General features: G+C 35.2%; 1 protein-coding gene across 1 annotated transcript in view; it reads right to left on the bottom strand.

The window, feature by feature from the left end:
* The window catches only part of ITFG1 (integrin alpha FG-GAP repeat containing 1), a 277,356-nt gene that overhangs the window by 251,789 nt on the left and 9,768 nt on the right, over positions 1 to 15,799 (bottom strand). The window lies entirely within an intron of this gene.

Genomic DNA, 15,799 nt, shown 5'->3' with positions numbered 1-15,799 from the left:
AAATTAATAGGGATATCCAGGAGTTGAAACTCTGCTCTGGACCAAGCAGAGCTAATAGACATTTACAGAACTCTCCACCCCAAATCAACAGAACGTATGTACTTCTCAGTACCACATTGCACTTATTCTAAAACTGACCACATAATTGGAAGTAAAATACTCCTCAGCAAATGCAAAAGAATGAAATCATAACAGTCTCTCAGACCACATTCAGTCAAATCAGAACTCAAGATGAAGAAACTCACTCAAAACTGCACAACTACATGTAAACTGAACAACCTGCTCTTGAAAGACTACTGAGTAAATAACGAAAATACAGCAGGAATAAAGAAGTAACTTGAAACCAATGAGAACAAAGATATAATGTACCAGAATCTCAGGGACACATTTAAAGCAGTGTCTAGAGGGAAATTTACAGCACCAAATGCCCATAAGAAAAAGAAAGATCTAAAATCAGTACCCTAATACAACAATTAAAAGAACAAGTGAAGCAAGAGCAAATAAATTCAACAGCTCCAGAAGAAAGGAAATAACCAAGATTAGAGCAGAACAGAAGGAGACAGAGACACGAAATTCCCTTAAAAAAAAAAAATCAATGAATTCAGGAGATGGATTTTTGAAAGGATCAACAAACAGACAGACTGCTAGCCAGACTAATAAAAAAAAAAGGGAGAAGAAGAAAAGGCGAAGAATCAAACAGACATAATAAAAAATGATAAAGGGTATATCACCACTGATCCCACAGAAATACAAACTACAATCAGAGAATATTATAAACACCTGTACACAAATAAACTAGAAAATCAAGAAGAAATAGATAAATTCATGGACACATACACCCTCCCAAATCTAAACTAAAAAGAAGTTGAATCCCTGAATAGGCCAATAACAGGTTCTGAAATTGAGGCAGTAATTAATAGCCTACCAACTAAAAAAGGTGCAGGACCAGATAGATTAATATCTGAATTCTATCAGAGGTACAAAGAGGAACTGGTACCATTCCTTCTGAAACTATTCCAAACAACAGAAAAAGAGGGAAGTCTCCCTAACTTATTTAAAAAGGCCAGCGTCACCCTGATACCAGAACCTGGAAGAGACAGAACAAAAAAAGAAAATATCAGGCCAATATCCCTGATGAATATTAATGCGAAAATCCTTAATACAATACTGGCAAACCGAATCCAGCAGCATGTCAAAAAGCTTTTCTACTATGATCAAGTCACTTCATCCCTGGGATGCAAGGCTGGTTCCACATATACAAATCAATAAATGTAATCCATCACATAAGCAGAGCCAAAGACAAAACCACATGACTATCTCAATAGATGCAGAAAGGGCCTTAGATAAAATTAAACACCCTTTATACCAAAACCTCTCAATAAACGAGGTACTGATGGAATGTATCTCAAAATAAGAGCCATTTATGACAAACCCACAGCACTTGTCATACTGAATGGGGAAAAAACTAGAAGGATTCCCTTTGAAAACTGGCACAAGACAAGGATGTCCTCTCTCACCACTCCTATTCAACACAGTATTGGAAGTTCTGGCCAGGGCAATCAGGCAAGAGAAAAAAATAAAGGGTATTCAGATAGGAAGAGAGAAAGTCAACTTGTCTCTGTTTGCAGATGACATAATTGTATACTTAGAAAACCCCATTGTCTCAGCCCCAAATCTCCTTAAGCTGATAAGCAACTTCAGAAAAGTCTCAGGATACAAAATCAATGTGCAAAATTCACAAGCATTTCTATACACCAATTACAAACAAACAGAGAGCCAAAATCTCCCATTCGCAACCGCTACAAACAGAATAAATATCTAGGAATAGAACTTACAAGGGATGTGAAGGACCTCTTCAAGGAGAACTACAAACCACTACTCAAGGAAATAAGAGAGGACACTTAAATGGAAAAATGTTTCATGCTCATGGATAGGAGGAATCAATATCATGAAAATGGCCATACTGCCCAAAATAATTTATAGATTCAATGCAATCCCCATCAAGCTTCCACTGATTTTCTTCGCAGAATTAGAAGAAACTACTTTACATTTCATATGGAACCCCAAAAAAGCCCACATAGCAAAGACAATCCTAAGCAAAAGGAACAAAGTGGGAGGCATCATGCTACCTGACTTCAAGCTAAACTATGAAGCTATAGTAAACAAAACGGCATGGTACTGGTACCAAAACAGACATATAGACCAATGGAACAGAACAGAGGCCTCAGAAATAATGCCACACATCTACAACCATCTAATCTTTGATAAACCTGACAAAAACAAGCAATGAGGAAAGGATTCCCTATTTAATAAATGGTGTTGGGAAAACTGGCTTGCCATATGCGGAAAACTAAAACTAGACTCCTTCCTTACACCTTATGCAAAAATTAACTCAAGATGGATTCGAGACTTAAATGCAAGACTTAAAACCATAAAAACCCTAGAAGAAAACCTAGGCAATACCATTCAGGACATAGGTATGGGCAAAGACTTCACGACTAAAACACCAAAAGCAATGACAACAAAAGCTAAAATTGACAAATGGGATATAATTAAACCAAACAGCTTCTTCACAGCATATAGAAACTACCATCAAAGTGAACAGGTAAACTATAGAATGGGAGAAAATTTTTGCAATCTATCCACCTGACAAAGGGCTAATAATATGCAGAATCTACAAATAACTTAAATAAATTTACAAGAAAAAAACCAACAACCACATCAAAAAGTAGGCAAAGGATATGAACAGATACTTCTCAAAAGAAGACTTTTATGTAGCCAACAAACACATGAAAAAAAGCTCATCATCACTGGTCATTAGAGAAATGCAGATTAAAATCACAATGAAATACCATTTCATGCCAGTTAGAATGGCAATCATTAAAAAGTCAGGAAATAACACATGCTGGAGAGGATGTGGAGAAACAGGAACACTTTTACAATGTTGGTGGGAGTGTAAATTAATTAGTTCAACCACTGTAGAAGACAGTGTGGCAATTCATCAAGGATCCAGAACCAGAGATACCATTTGATCCAGCAATCCCATTACTGAGTATATACCCAAAGGATTATAAATTATTCTACCATAAAGACACATGCACACATATGTTTATTGTGGCACTGTTCACCATAGCAAAGACTTGGAATCAACCCAAATGCTCATCAATGATAGACTGGATAAAGAAAATGTGGACATAAACACCATGGAATACTCTGCAGCTATAAAAAAGGATAAGATCATGTTCTTTGCAGGGACATGAATAAAGCTGGAAACCATCTTCCTCAGCAAACTAACACAAGAACAGAAAACCAAACACTGCATGCTCTCACTCATAAGCGGGAGTTGAACAATGAGAACACATGGACACAGGGAGGGGAACATCACACACTAGGGCCTGTCAGGCATTTGGGAGCTAGGGGAGGGATAGCACTAGGAGAAATACCTAATGTAGATGACGTGTTGATGGGTACACCTAACTACCATGACACGTGTATACCTATGTAAGAAACATGCATGTTCTGCACATGTATCCCAGAACTTAAGGTATAATAAATTAAAACAAAACAAAAACAAACAAACAAAAAACAACAACAATAAAAAACCCCAGACTTTTATAGAGTAAAACTCTATGAGGTTGATCATGTGGCTCTGTCTCTAAATGCTACCTGAGAAGTTACCTATGTCATTCCGTATAAAATTTTTAGTAGGCTTACTCTGAAATAAGTATAGCTAGAATTTTAGAAAAACTCAACTACCTTGTGACATTTTTTCCTAGGAGCTATTTAACCAAATGTTGATTTCAAAGGAAGACTCTAGAAAAGTGATAAATCAAAAGTCATAAAGGGACAGATCATCAGCCAAATTCAGCACAAAGAGGTGTTTAATTTGGCCCATATATTCCTTTACAAATGTTAAATTCATTGCTAGAACCTATAAAGAAAATTTATTTCATATAAAGTTCTGGATTTTCAGTTTCTCTTGAAATATCAGAAATATCAGAAGGTCTAGCAACCAACTGGCTTTGTTCAGACAGAGCTAGTGCCTAAAAACAACCTAAGTGTTAATTTTCCCAAATTGCTTCAGTCACTCTGGTTTCCTTCCTGGCTCCTGACAAATATGAATTTGTCACTCCTAACAATATATTAATTACCATTTTGCCTCTTTGAACATTTAAAATCAACAAATTCTTCACAGTATTTTGAGTTTCATACTTATTTCATATGCTTTGCTATTTTACAGTTATACCTCTTAAAAGGCAGGAGTTGATCCTTAGAGTTTATTTTATACAGTGTCTATTTACTATTCTGATGTTTATCAAAGTTGTACAAAAAATGAAAAAACAATAGTTTCTTTTTGTGATGCATTTTAAGATGGATGAAAACTGAAAATACATATACATATACATACATATGCATATATATATGAGAAATAAACTGTTAACAAATTTATAGTTGAAAATATTTGTTTGTCTTTCTACCTTTGAAGTTGCTCTTTGGAAGTGGCTAGCCATATGCAGAAAATGGAAACTGGACCCCTTCTGTACACCATATACAAATATTAACTCAAGATGGGTTAAACACAAAAATGTAAAACCCTCAACTATGAAAACCTAGAAGAAAATCTAGGCAATACCACGGAAGGTACAGGATGGGCAAATATTTCATGATGAAAACACCGAAAGCATTACAACAAAAGTAAAAATTGACACTTGACAAATGGGATCTAATAAAACTAAAGACCTACCACACAACAAAAGAAACGATCATCTGAGTGAACTGACAGCCTATAGAATGGGAGAAAAAAAATTTTTTTTTTGAGACAGTCTTGCTTCGTCACCAGGCACCAGGCTGGAGTCCAGTGGCACAATCTCAGGTCACTACAACCTCTGCCTCCTGGGTTCAAGCAATTCTTGATGGACAATCTATCCATCTGAGAAAGGTCTAACAACCAGTCTTACAGAAACAAAAACTAATTTACAAGGAAAAAAAATTTAAAAGTGGGCAAAGGAAATGAACAGAAGCTTCCCAAAAAACCACATTCAAGTGGCCAAAAACCATGAAAAGCAGCTCTGCATCACTGATCGTTAGAGAAATGTAAATCAGAACCACAATGAGATACCATCTCATGCCAGTTGGAATAGTGATTAATAAGTCAAAAAACAATAGATTCTGACAAGGTGGTGGAGAAAAAGGAACACTTTTGCACTGTTGGTGGGAGTGTAAGTTAGTTCAATCATTGTAGAGTACAGTGTGGTGATTCCTCAAAGACCTAGAGGCAGCAATACCATTTGACCTAGCAATCCCATTACTGGGTATACACCCAAAGGAATATAAATCATTCTATTATATAGATACGTGTATGCATATGTTCCTTGCTGCACTATTCACAATAGCAGACATGGAATAACACAGAAACAGAAAACCAAACGATGCATGTTCTCGCTTATAAGTAGGACCTGAATGATGAGAAAACATGGACACCTCAGGGGGAACAACACAAACTGGCGCCTTTCAGAGGCAGGGGCTATGGGGCAGAGCATCAGCAAGAACAGGTAAAGGATGATGGGCTTAACACCTAGGTGATAAGATGATCTGTGCAGCAAACCACTGTGGCACACATTTACCTGTATAATAAACCTGTACATCCTGCACATGTACCCCTGAACTTAAAAGTTGAAGAAAAAAAAAAAAGTTGCTCTTTGTACAAATTATAGTTTTTTAGCAATGAAACACAGGTACCATATTTTTCAAGCACTGAACTCACATAAAGTATCATCTTCTCCTATATGTGCTCAACTCCATTTGAAGGCTAAGGTCACAAATAAAAACCACTCTGATTACAAAAAAAAAAAAAAAGAAACAAAGAAGAAAAATAGGCCAGTCTAAGTCATGTTGGGGTGTTTTCATTAACATTTCTTGACCTCTTTAGAAAATCCCAATTACCAGCTTTTCCTCCACAGGAAACAAAATTATGCCAAAGTGTTCTAATTCGTGGGCACCACCACCTTTAATCTCAAAGAATAGCATTTGTTAAAGGATGAATTTAAATGTAATTAATGTCAACTGTGGCTTTTGGTTGCCTATGCTAACTATTTTTTGTATGACTGCTAATCTACCCACTTTTCAATGATCAGCTTATATTCAATTATCATTATTTAAGATATCCAGGTAAAAGCAGTAACTAGGAGATGGTTCTGGCATGAAGAATCTACTTTTCCAAGCTGCCTAGTTCTTTGTCCAGTTGTCTTCAAACATCTTTGCTCATATATGCTTCAAAACAATTCTGAAAAATTATATACCAGCTAACACATTAATTTCTAAGAAAACAATCTGTTTTTATTAGCATAAATAGCTTAAAAATAGGTAATATTTTAATCTATTAAATTATCAAAATTTTAAAATAATTAAAAATGCATCCAGTGGAATATAAATACAGCCGAATTGTCATCCATTCCTCATTATCCACAAAAGAATTCCAAAACAAACAAAAAACAGATAGATTTTTGAAGTTCTTCTTGAATATTCAGAAATTGTACATCTTTCCCTTTTATCTTCGAAACCTGAACTTTCATTCAATTTTTCTTAGAAAACTTTATCATGATGTAAAATGATTTTATATGTGAAGTCTTTTTTTTTTTTTTTTTGAGATAGTCTTGTTCTGCACCCCAGGCGGGAGTGTAGTGGTGTGATCCTGGCTCACTGCAACCTCCACCACCTGGGTCCCTGTTCAAGCAATTCTCCTACCTCAGCCTCTCAAGTAGCTGGGATTACAGGCATGAGCCACCATGCCCAGCTAATTTTTGTGTGTGTTTTTTTTTTTTTTTTAGTAGAGATGGGGTTTCATCATGTTGGTCAGTCTGGTCTTGAACTCCTGACCTCGTGATCTACCCACCTCCGCCTCCCAAAGTGCTGGGATTACAGGCGTTAGCCACCATGCCTGGCCTATATGTGAAGTCTTTTTAGTGATGGTTCCACGGTAATTCTCCAAACAAAGAATACATTTATGAACTGGCATATAAAATAAAGTTTGCATTTAATTGGTTTTGTTCATGGATCTCAGTGTTTTTAAAAAACTTTCTTTGAGGTTGAATTATTTAAACTATCAGTATACAACTGAAGAAAATACATATTATTTGGTTTGATAACTAATTGAACCAAAGGTAAAATTTTATTGAAATGCACTTTTAAGAGTGATGAATGAAGCTTTAAAACATATCATTTTATTTACACTTAAAATATAACGTCTTCTTGCTACAACGAGACACTATCCAGGGCAAACAGTCTATTCTTACTTTTCATTTTTATAGACGTAAATGCTACGAAATCTTGCTCATATAAAAAGGCAGATTAGAATGAAAGGAGCTTTATGACAGCAAGGATTCTCAGTTTTTTGAACCCCTCTGTAGTCAAATAATAAAACATCACAGTTACTTCTCAACAAAAATAACTTTCAATGCTCTATCCATTAGATCTTCCTTTAAGCTGTTCAAAGCAAGCAGCTGGAAAGCCCTTGAGTTGTAAAAGGATGCATAATCCATTCATTAGTCCCATTTACCTTCTCAATTTTTGAGAAGTAAAACAAAAGCATTGTAGGCATCACCACCCTTAATCTCAAAGAACAGCATTCATCAAAGGATGGATTTATCAAATAACCATAACATTTATCAAATAACTATAAGCACTATTTAAAAATAAATATTAGCTATACCAATTACTCTTTATTTAGAGAGGCACCTCATTTAACCAAGTAAAGGTATACTAATAGACAGTTTGAGAAATCTTTTTAATGTATCTTTGCCAATAATATACGGTTTAATAAAATATTTCCACATTATCAAATGCTTTAATATATTTTGATGAAAATTTTCCTGAAAATGTAATATTGAGAAACTGTTCTTATTTTTTTAGGTGTGATGAACATGTTATGATTATATATTTTTGAAAACAAATCCTTAGCTGGATGCAGTGTCTAACACCTGTAATCCCAACTACTCAGGAGGCTGAGGCGGAAGGATTAGTGCCTGAGCAATCCTATCTCCAACAAAATTTTTTAAAAATTAGCCAGGCATGGTGGCAAGCATCTGCAGTCACAGCTACTCAGGAGGCTGAGGCAGAAGGATTGCTTGAGGACAGGATTTCAAAGCTGCAATGAGCTATGATCATACCACTGCACTCCAGCCTGGATGACAGAGTGAGGCTCCATCTCCAAAAAAAAAAAAAAAAAAAAAAAAAAAAAAAAATCCTTATCTCTTAAGGATATATGTTGAATATTTACAGATTCAAAATGTCCAAGGTGTAAAAAAAGGAAAATGGAAGAAAAGTGTGGATGAAAAAATAACTGAGTATAAGCTGGTAATTGCTGAAGCGGGGTGACAGGTATGTTTTATTAGATGCATATTCATTGCCTGATTCTCACTACCTTTTTATATGTTTGAAATGTTCCATAATAAAGTGTAAGGAAAAAACAAAAACAAATTTAGAACTGCTGATCTACTTCATTCAATTTACAGAAAATGTCTGTCACATAACCCAATTAGCAAAGCCAGTCCTTACTATAAATGCTGTTTCCAAATCAAAGTTATTTTCTGCCAGAAAGAGGTTGACTTCGTTTTTTTCAATTCAAAAAAACGTGCTAATATGTGTTTCAAGGAATATTATAAAAACTGCTGAGAAATGACTCAATGTGTATTGTAGGACAGACTGCTAAAAGCAGTCAAGATTACAATAATGTAAGTCAGATAAAATTGATTTATCTACTTTTATAAAACAGGTTATAAAAATAAGATTGTAAAGCAACATGCTATTTCTTATTAACTTACAGCAGTGCAATATAATGCAGCTAAAATAATTTATGTTACAAGAAATATGATCAAAGATGTAACAATCCTTGCCTTGAAGATGTTGACGCAAAAAAAAAAAAAATGTAATAGTCCTTCAGTAAATGTATGTGCATAGTAAACTCCGGCTATGGCTTTTGCAGTACTTAGCATATACAAAAAAGAAATAACACCATGCCTTAATCATTTCCTCAAACATAAACTTTTCCTAAGACTTTAATAAAAGAAGAGGTTGTATGCTGCAAAAAATTATTTGGCTCAGAAGCAAACATGTAAATTTATTTATTAGGCGATAGCATCATTACATTAACAGGATACAGAAAATGGTAAATTAAAATTTCATAAGATAAAATAAGATGCTGGACTTTAAATGGAATTTTCTTGATATAATTTTATAAAATACGCTACGTTATAGAAAAAAACGCATAACAAATATGAAACAAATTATGCAAAAGTTTTATCCAAGAGTTTGATAGTCCTAGAGAACATTCCAGTCACATCTGCGACAATCGTCACCTTCCAAAATCACTTTGGCATGAAAGTTACATTCTTTCCAATTAATGATGAATCCTGAGATATAGTGCTAAGAAGAGCTATAAGATCTGCTTTTTAGAATTTGGTTTTTCTTATGAATGCTCTCTTTTCTTTGCTCTCCCAAGGGTCTCTCTCAACAATAATGGATTTTTTGATAGTATTCAAATAATGAAATAGCCAGAGTCATTAAAACAAAAACTATCATACTACCACAACCCCACTCCAGTGCATCTGAATTCAAAATATATCAATGTGGACCATAATGCCTGCTTTTGTAGGCAAGCTTCATGTTAAGAGAAATGTACATTTAAACAAACAAACAAACAAACAAACAAACTGTAAGTTCTATTAGTTTGGGATATCTTACTCATAAAAGATTTCCCAGGCCAGGCATGGTGGCTCATGCCTGTGATCCCAGTACTTTGGAAGGCTGAGGCAGGCAGATCATGATGTCAGGAGTTCAAGACCAGCCTGACTAACCTGGTGAAATCCCACCACTACTAAAAAAACACAAAAATTAGCCAGGCATGGTGGCTTGTGCCTGTAATCCCAGTTAATCAAGAGGCTCAGGCCAGAGAATCACTTGAACCCAAGAGGAGGAGGTTGCAGTCAGTCAAGATCGTGCCATTGCATTCCAGCCTGGACCACAGAGCAAGACTCTGTCTCAAGGTCTCAAAAAAAAAAAGAAGGAAAAAGAAAAAGAAGAAAAATTTTTCTCCATGTTTGGTATCTGTGGCTTTTTACACCCCAGCAAATTACTGTTAAAAGGAGAAAATTATAGTGAAAACAGGTACACTGTCAGACACAACAGTTTTAGGTAAGAACACTTGCGAAGCCTAAGATTCTGGAAGGTGACATGCTTAAAATGATTTATGTTTCCATATTCCTTTGCAAGTCTTTACTTACGGTAAAGTAAACAAACACAGGCTACTGTGCTGTGTTTTCAAAAATGGTCACATTATTTCCCATCTCACATGCTCTTTTGCATTCAATTTTGCCATGCCTGTTATCAGGAGGTAGGGTCTATAATCTACTAACTTCACTGACTCTTAGCTAGTCACATGACCTCTTTTGACCAATGGAATATAAAAGAAATGACAATTGTTTAACCAGGATTGGGTCTTAAGAAATATGCAGTTTCTGCCTACATTTTGTGGAATACTTCTTGAAAAGCAGCCATAATGCTGCAATGAAGTCCAAGCTAGCAATGGAGAGAGATGGGGAGGACATATGAAGGAGCACTATCAAAGGCCCCCTGTGACTATATTGATGGTAATGATAGTACAAGAATGAAGGCAAAAGCACAGGCTTTAGAACCTGGAAGAGCTGTCATATTTACATATTATGAGCTTGTGGTGTCACTTAACTTTTGAATTAGCCTCTTCAGTCACTGTTAGCTACACAAGCTATCTGTGGTAAGAAAGAAAAAAAAAGAGCCAACTTAAGTGCCAACCTGAGTTACTTGGTAAACATTTAATAAACAAACAAGAAGCTTGTTTGAGATTCTCTTTGTTCTCTTCGTTTCCCATCCAACTCTGAGCCTCCAAAGGAACAGATAAGCTGTACAATTCTGTAGTATGCCTCCTCTGCAAGATACACAGGAGAAGACTGGGGAAAGCATCACTGGAGAACAAAGTCACCCAGGTAAAGTCCTCATGAATTACTCACTCTGGGCCTCAATGAGAACTCAAAGGTGTGGTTCTGGCTAAATCTTAAGCACCTCTCGGCAATAATGTCTCTTGTACCTAAGAGAAAATATGAAGATTTCTTACATAAGAGAAAATAAGAAGATTTCTTTCAGTCATGTTTTTATTATACTTTGTCCCAATAGTCCTACTTTCCTAGGATATGCAACAGTAAGACTACACCTAAGAGACAGCACTGATTCTTAGGACAGGCAAATACAGTGGAAAAACAGGCAGTCTGAAAAGAAGCATATGCCCCATACTTGAACACACATATTCATTCAGGACTACTGTGGAACTCACTCAGGAACTGGAACTGAAGAGTTTAGGCCTCTGGACTGATAAAAATCAAGTATCCGTAAAGCATTTTCAGCAGTGTATACCCTTTGAAAAAATGCAACTGGAATCTAATGAAAGAGAACATGACCTATATTTTCAGAAATTATGATTCTGATTCATTTCACCCTAAATTGAAATGGGAATATATACTAATTTTACTCAAAGTCTGCTACACACACGCCTTATTTAGCCATACTAGTTTTTTTTTTCTTTTGTTTTTGAATATAGGGTCTCATTCTGTCACCCGGGCTACAGTGCAGTGGTGCAATTATAGCTCACTGCAGCCTCGACCTCCCCGGCTCAATAATTTTCTCACCTTAGCCTCCTAAGCAGCTGGGACCACAGGAGTGCACCACCATGCTCAATTAATTTTTTCTTGTCTTTCATATGTAGAGACGGGGTCTCCCTATGTTGCCCAGGCTGGTCTTGAACTCCTGGGCTCAAGTGATCCTCTTGCTTCATCCTCCCTAAGTGTTGGGATTACAGGCCTGAGTCACTGCCCGTACCCTATACTAGTTTCAATACATACACAAGTATTAACAAGTAATGAAATAAAGCAAAATGGTTCCTCCCAAAACAAGGAAACAAAAGTTTGATATATGCCAATAAAAGAAAATGTTATCAGTTTTTTTTTGGCATAGAAACTATGAAACTATACTTTTCTCAAAAGAAGCTATCTTTCTGAATAATTATAAATATACATATACAAATTAGTAAGATTTAACTAAAAGCCAGTTGAGTAAATTTTGAGAACTTATTAAAACCGTTTACTTAGAAATAAATAATTTCACTTAAATGTAATAGTACCAATCAGAACATAAAATAAAGCAGTATGATAATTTAATTGACCCCTCCAACACATCTGGTGGGACTACAGGAAATAAAATTATAGACCCTTAAGAAATGAACATGCCATTTGAAATAATCACCACATATAAAATTTTAAGTCATCTGCTAAAAATTTTTTCACTATTTCTGCAGTTTAATTTTGAAAAGAAAAAGGTTTGTGTGAGAAACACTGGGAAAAGAAATTAATTTATCTCTAATAGCACAGTTTCTTTAGAAAAAGAAAAGTTAGAAAACTGATGTAATGTTTCCATGGAAATACTGATTAAAAAAATACCTGATCTCTCAGATTTTAATAGATTCCTTTCAGCAACAGTATTAAAAATATGAATGTTGTATGGGATGAGAGGGAAGGTGCTGCCAAGGGAATCTGAAGAAAATACAAATCATCTCAAAGTTAACTTTTTCTGTTATGAGTATTAATGCTGATTACAAAGTCAAAAGCTGCCTTAAGTATTATTTGGTTTTATTTTGTGTCATAAATCTCATCATAATTTTCATATTCTCACTAAATGATAAAGTGATACAATATATTATTTCATTAAAGCAAATATTTATATTTTCTGTAATACATCAGCAAACAAAATCAACAGTAAAAATGAAGGGTGCTTTAATAAGTCAGACATTGGTTATAATGTGAGAATATATGAAAAGCTAAACGGAAAAATGGGAATTTATTTCTTCCGGATTGACAGTAGCTGACTACATTTAAATACAGACACAGTTTTTTGGATAATGGAGGGGAAAAATCTCACACAACAGTTAAGAATGGTTGCTTTCAGTGCCACTTATACTACATTCAATATTTTCATGCAATCACTTGTGACGTAAACACAGTATGGCAAAGTATATATCTGTCACATACCTACGTTAATATCTCCAAGCATACAAGTTGGGCTTGACCAAGAATGTGTCTGAACTCAGTATGGGAGTCAGAAAATTTTAACAGACCAACATTATATCTGGTTTTGACTAAAATTACAGGTACAAGTGTTTTCACTTCAACATTAAAAACAATATTCTAAATGAGTATGCAACATCAGTTTCCAGTATCCTCTTACAGAAAATGCTCATTAACAATAACCTTACATCACTGCAGAAGCTGCTGTAACACACAATAGCTGGGTGTTATTTCTAAGTAATATGGCACATTATTACATTATTTCAGGTTCTTATAAGTGAAGTTAAAGCTCAAACTGAAGTCTCACCTTTGACGATTTAACACATTTCAATTATCTCCCGAACCTCATTATACGCAGTGAAAGCCCTTCCTGTCCCTGTTAGATAACCCCACTATACCAATTATAAGGAATTCTTCTGCTTATCACCACTGCTGCTTAAACTGATCATCCCTACCTTTACTCCAGCCAACTAGTTGTACTGGTTTTACCTGTGTGATATCTTAGATTTCCAAGTCTGCACTAGGCCAGGCTACAGCAAGGACTTTCTGGTATAATCCTACAAAAGCATTTCACACCCAATTTAAAGATCACTGTGAGTTGCCCAAACTAAAGTGCTGGTCAAATAAATTAAAGATGATCTTGGGTTTGGCATATCCATAAGGCATAATATTTAAGTTGTAAAAAGTAGATTTCTTGATAAATAAGATTAGGCTGCCAATCAAGGCCACGTAAATAATCCAAAATGTCAATGCTAATGACTTTTTCACTTCTGCATCTAAGCATGTATCTTATCTGTTGTTTATAAAACTGATATGGCTTAAACATATTTTTCATATTTCAGTAACATATTAATGCTTGCTCCCACAGGGGCATATACAGTTTTCTGTTGTCTGAACCATGATATTAGGCTACAGTCATTCTAAACAATGCAAATTTCTGTCAGTTTATATATCTTCAAACTGGCATCAGGACAAATATTAGATGCAAACTTACCACTTAGATATGGTTAATCTGTAACTGAGGTTCAAATGACAGATACCCTAAAATACCAGAGAATTATTACTCTAGTATATCGGACCAGAATATAACATACAAAAAATAAAGTTGGGCATGTTTTCAGGCATAATAAGTTTTAAAAGCTGAACCTGTTCATGAAACAGAGGGGGAAAAAATCTAATACAGAATTAAGGACAAATAAAGAAGCTTTGGCATTATCCCATAATATTCTAAATAGTTTTCTCACAGATTAAGTAAAAAACTGTATAGGTATTAGAAGTTTTATTTATACTTTGTGAATTGTCAACAATAGCTGTTTCAATTTCTAAAGAAATTCTAAAGAAATAACTACATCAGATTAAAGATATTCCAATTATTTCCTTGTCTTAAGTGTAAACTGCCATGAAATAAAACAGGTCAGAAGTCACTATCACATTCTCAATCACATGTCTGCTTTTGAAGAGAGGAAAAGAAAGGACAGGGTTTCCTAAGCAGTCCTCACTTGCTGTAGAAGGAGGGGAGTGGTGGAGGGGAGTGGTCTGTGTTTTCCCCACAGCCTATCTGCACTCAATTCCCCCTTCTTTTGGCCACAAAAGCAAATCAGAACCTCCTTCCAATTTGTCTTTAAAGCAAGACTTTCTTCAAGATATTTTTCAAAGTTTGAAGGAAAAACAGCTTTCTCATTCAGGATTCACAATAATTCTTTCAAAGTTCACGATTACTAGCATCAAAGTACCCTATTCCTTATTAAAAACCCACAGAAAAAGTAATAGGGGATCTCCCATCCAAGTGCTAACCAAAGTCAACCCTGCTTAGCTTCTGAGATCAGACAAGATCGGGCGCATTCAGGGTGGTATGGCCACAGACTAGAAAAAGTAATAGGAAATGTGAATGTGTCTCTTCAGCATACCCTAACTTTTGACAATTTACTCCTCTGCATACCTATAAATCACATTTCAAAAATGAATCATAAAAACAAACTACTTCTATAAAACATAAAGAGAAAAGTCATCAGAGTTGCAAATAGCTGGGAAAGACAGATTAATGAGTGGTCCTTTGTACTTTCAAAAAGGCAAAAAGTAAATAAATGTGTTCGTACTCTTCTTGAACTAAACTTCACCTTACCAGATACAGAAAAAAATTAACCAGGTTGAAGGTATCTTGTGATCATGAATTCTTGTGCTACATGACCAGTTCTATTTAAATCCAGAGTAATTACAATGGATATCTTGGAATTTCGAGATTCCGGGCAGCTTTCCCTAAGAATTGCACACTTAGTAAGAGAGGCCTAGCATACCTAGCAGTTTTCCCTAAGAATTTCACATTTAGATAGTAAGAGAGGCCTAACACACGTACTGGTGAAGGATAAAGTTATACGCTGACAAGTTTCCAGAGCTTAGTGGAACACTTAACACTACTACGCCATTATTGACTGCTCACTGAATGAATGACAGAAAGAAGAAACAAATCTTATCAAATAAAGTCTAGAAGCTAACATGACTAAGGTAGGGTGGATCCACTCAAGACCGCAGGTATCCTCCCTATTTTCATGAAATCTGTCCATTTCAAAAACATTAATGAACCTATATTTAAATGGGGACCTGTAAAGTTTGAATCTCTAATGTTCAAAGAGTTAAAAGGACTAAGCTGGTCCTTGGAA

This window comes from Saimiri boliviensis, chromosome 1, assembly GCF_048565385.1.
Source record: "Saimiri boliviensis isolate mSaiBol1 chromosome 1, mSaiBol1.pri, whole genome shotgun sequence".
NCBI classification, from domain to species: domain Eukaryota; kingdom Metazoa; phylum Chordata; class Mammalia; order Primates; family Cebidae; genus Saimiri; species Saimiri boliviensis.
The sequence above is the reverse complement of the archived record's forward strand: the minus strand, read 5'-3'. Positions and strand labels throughout refer to the sequence as shown.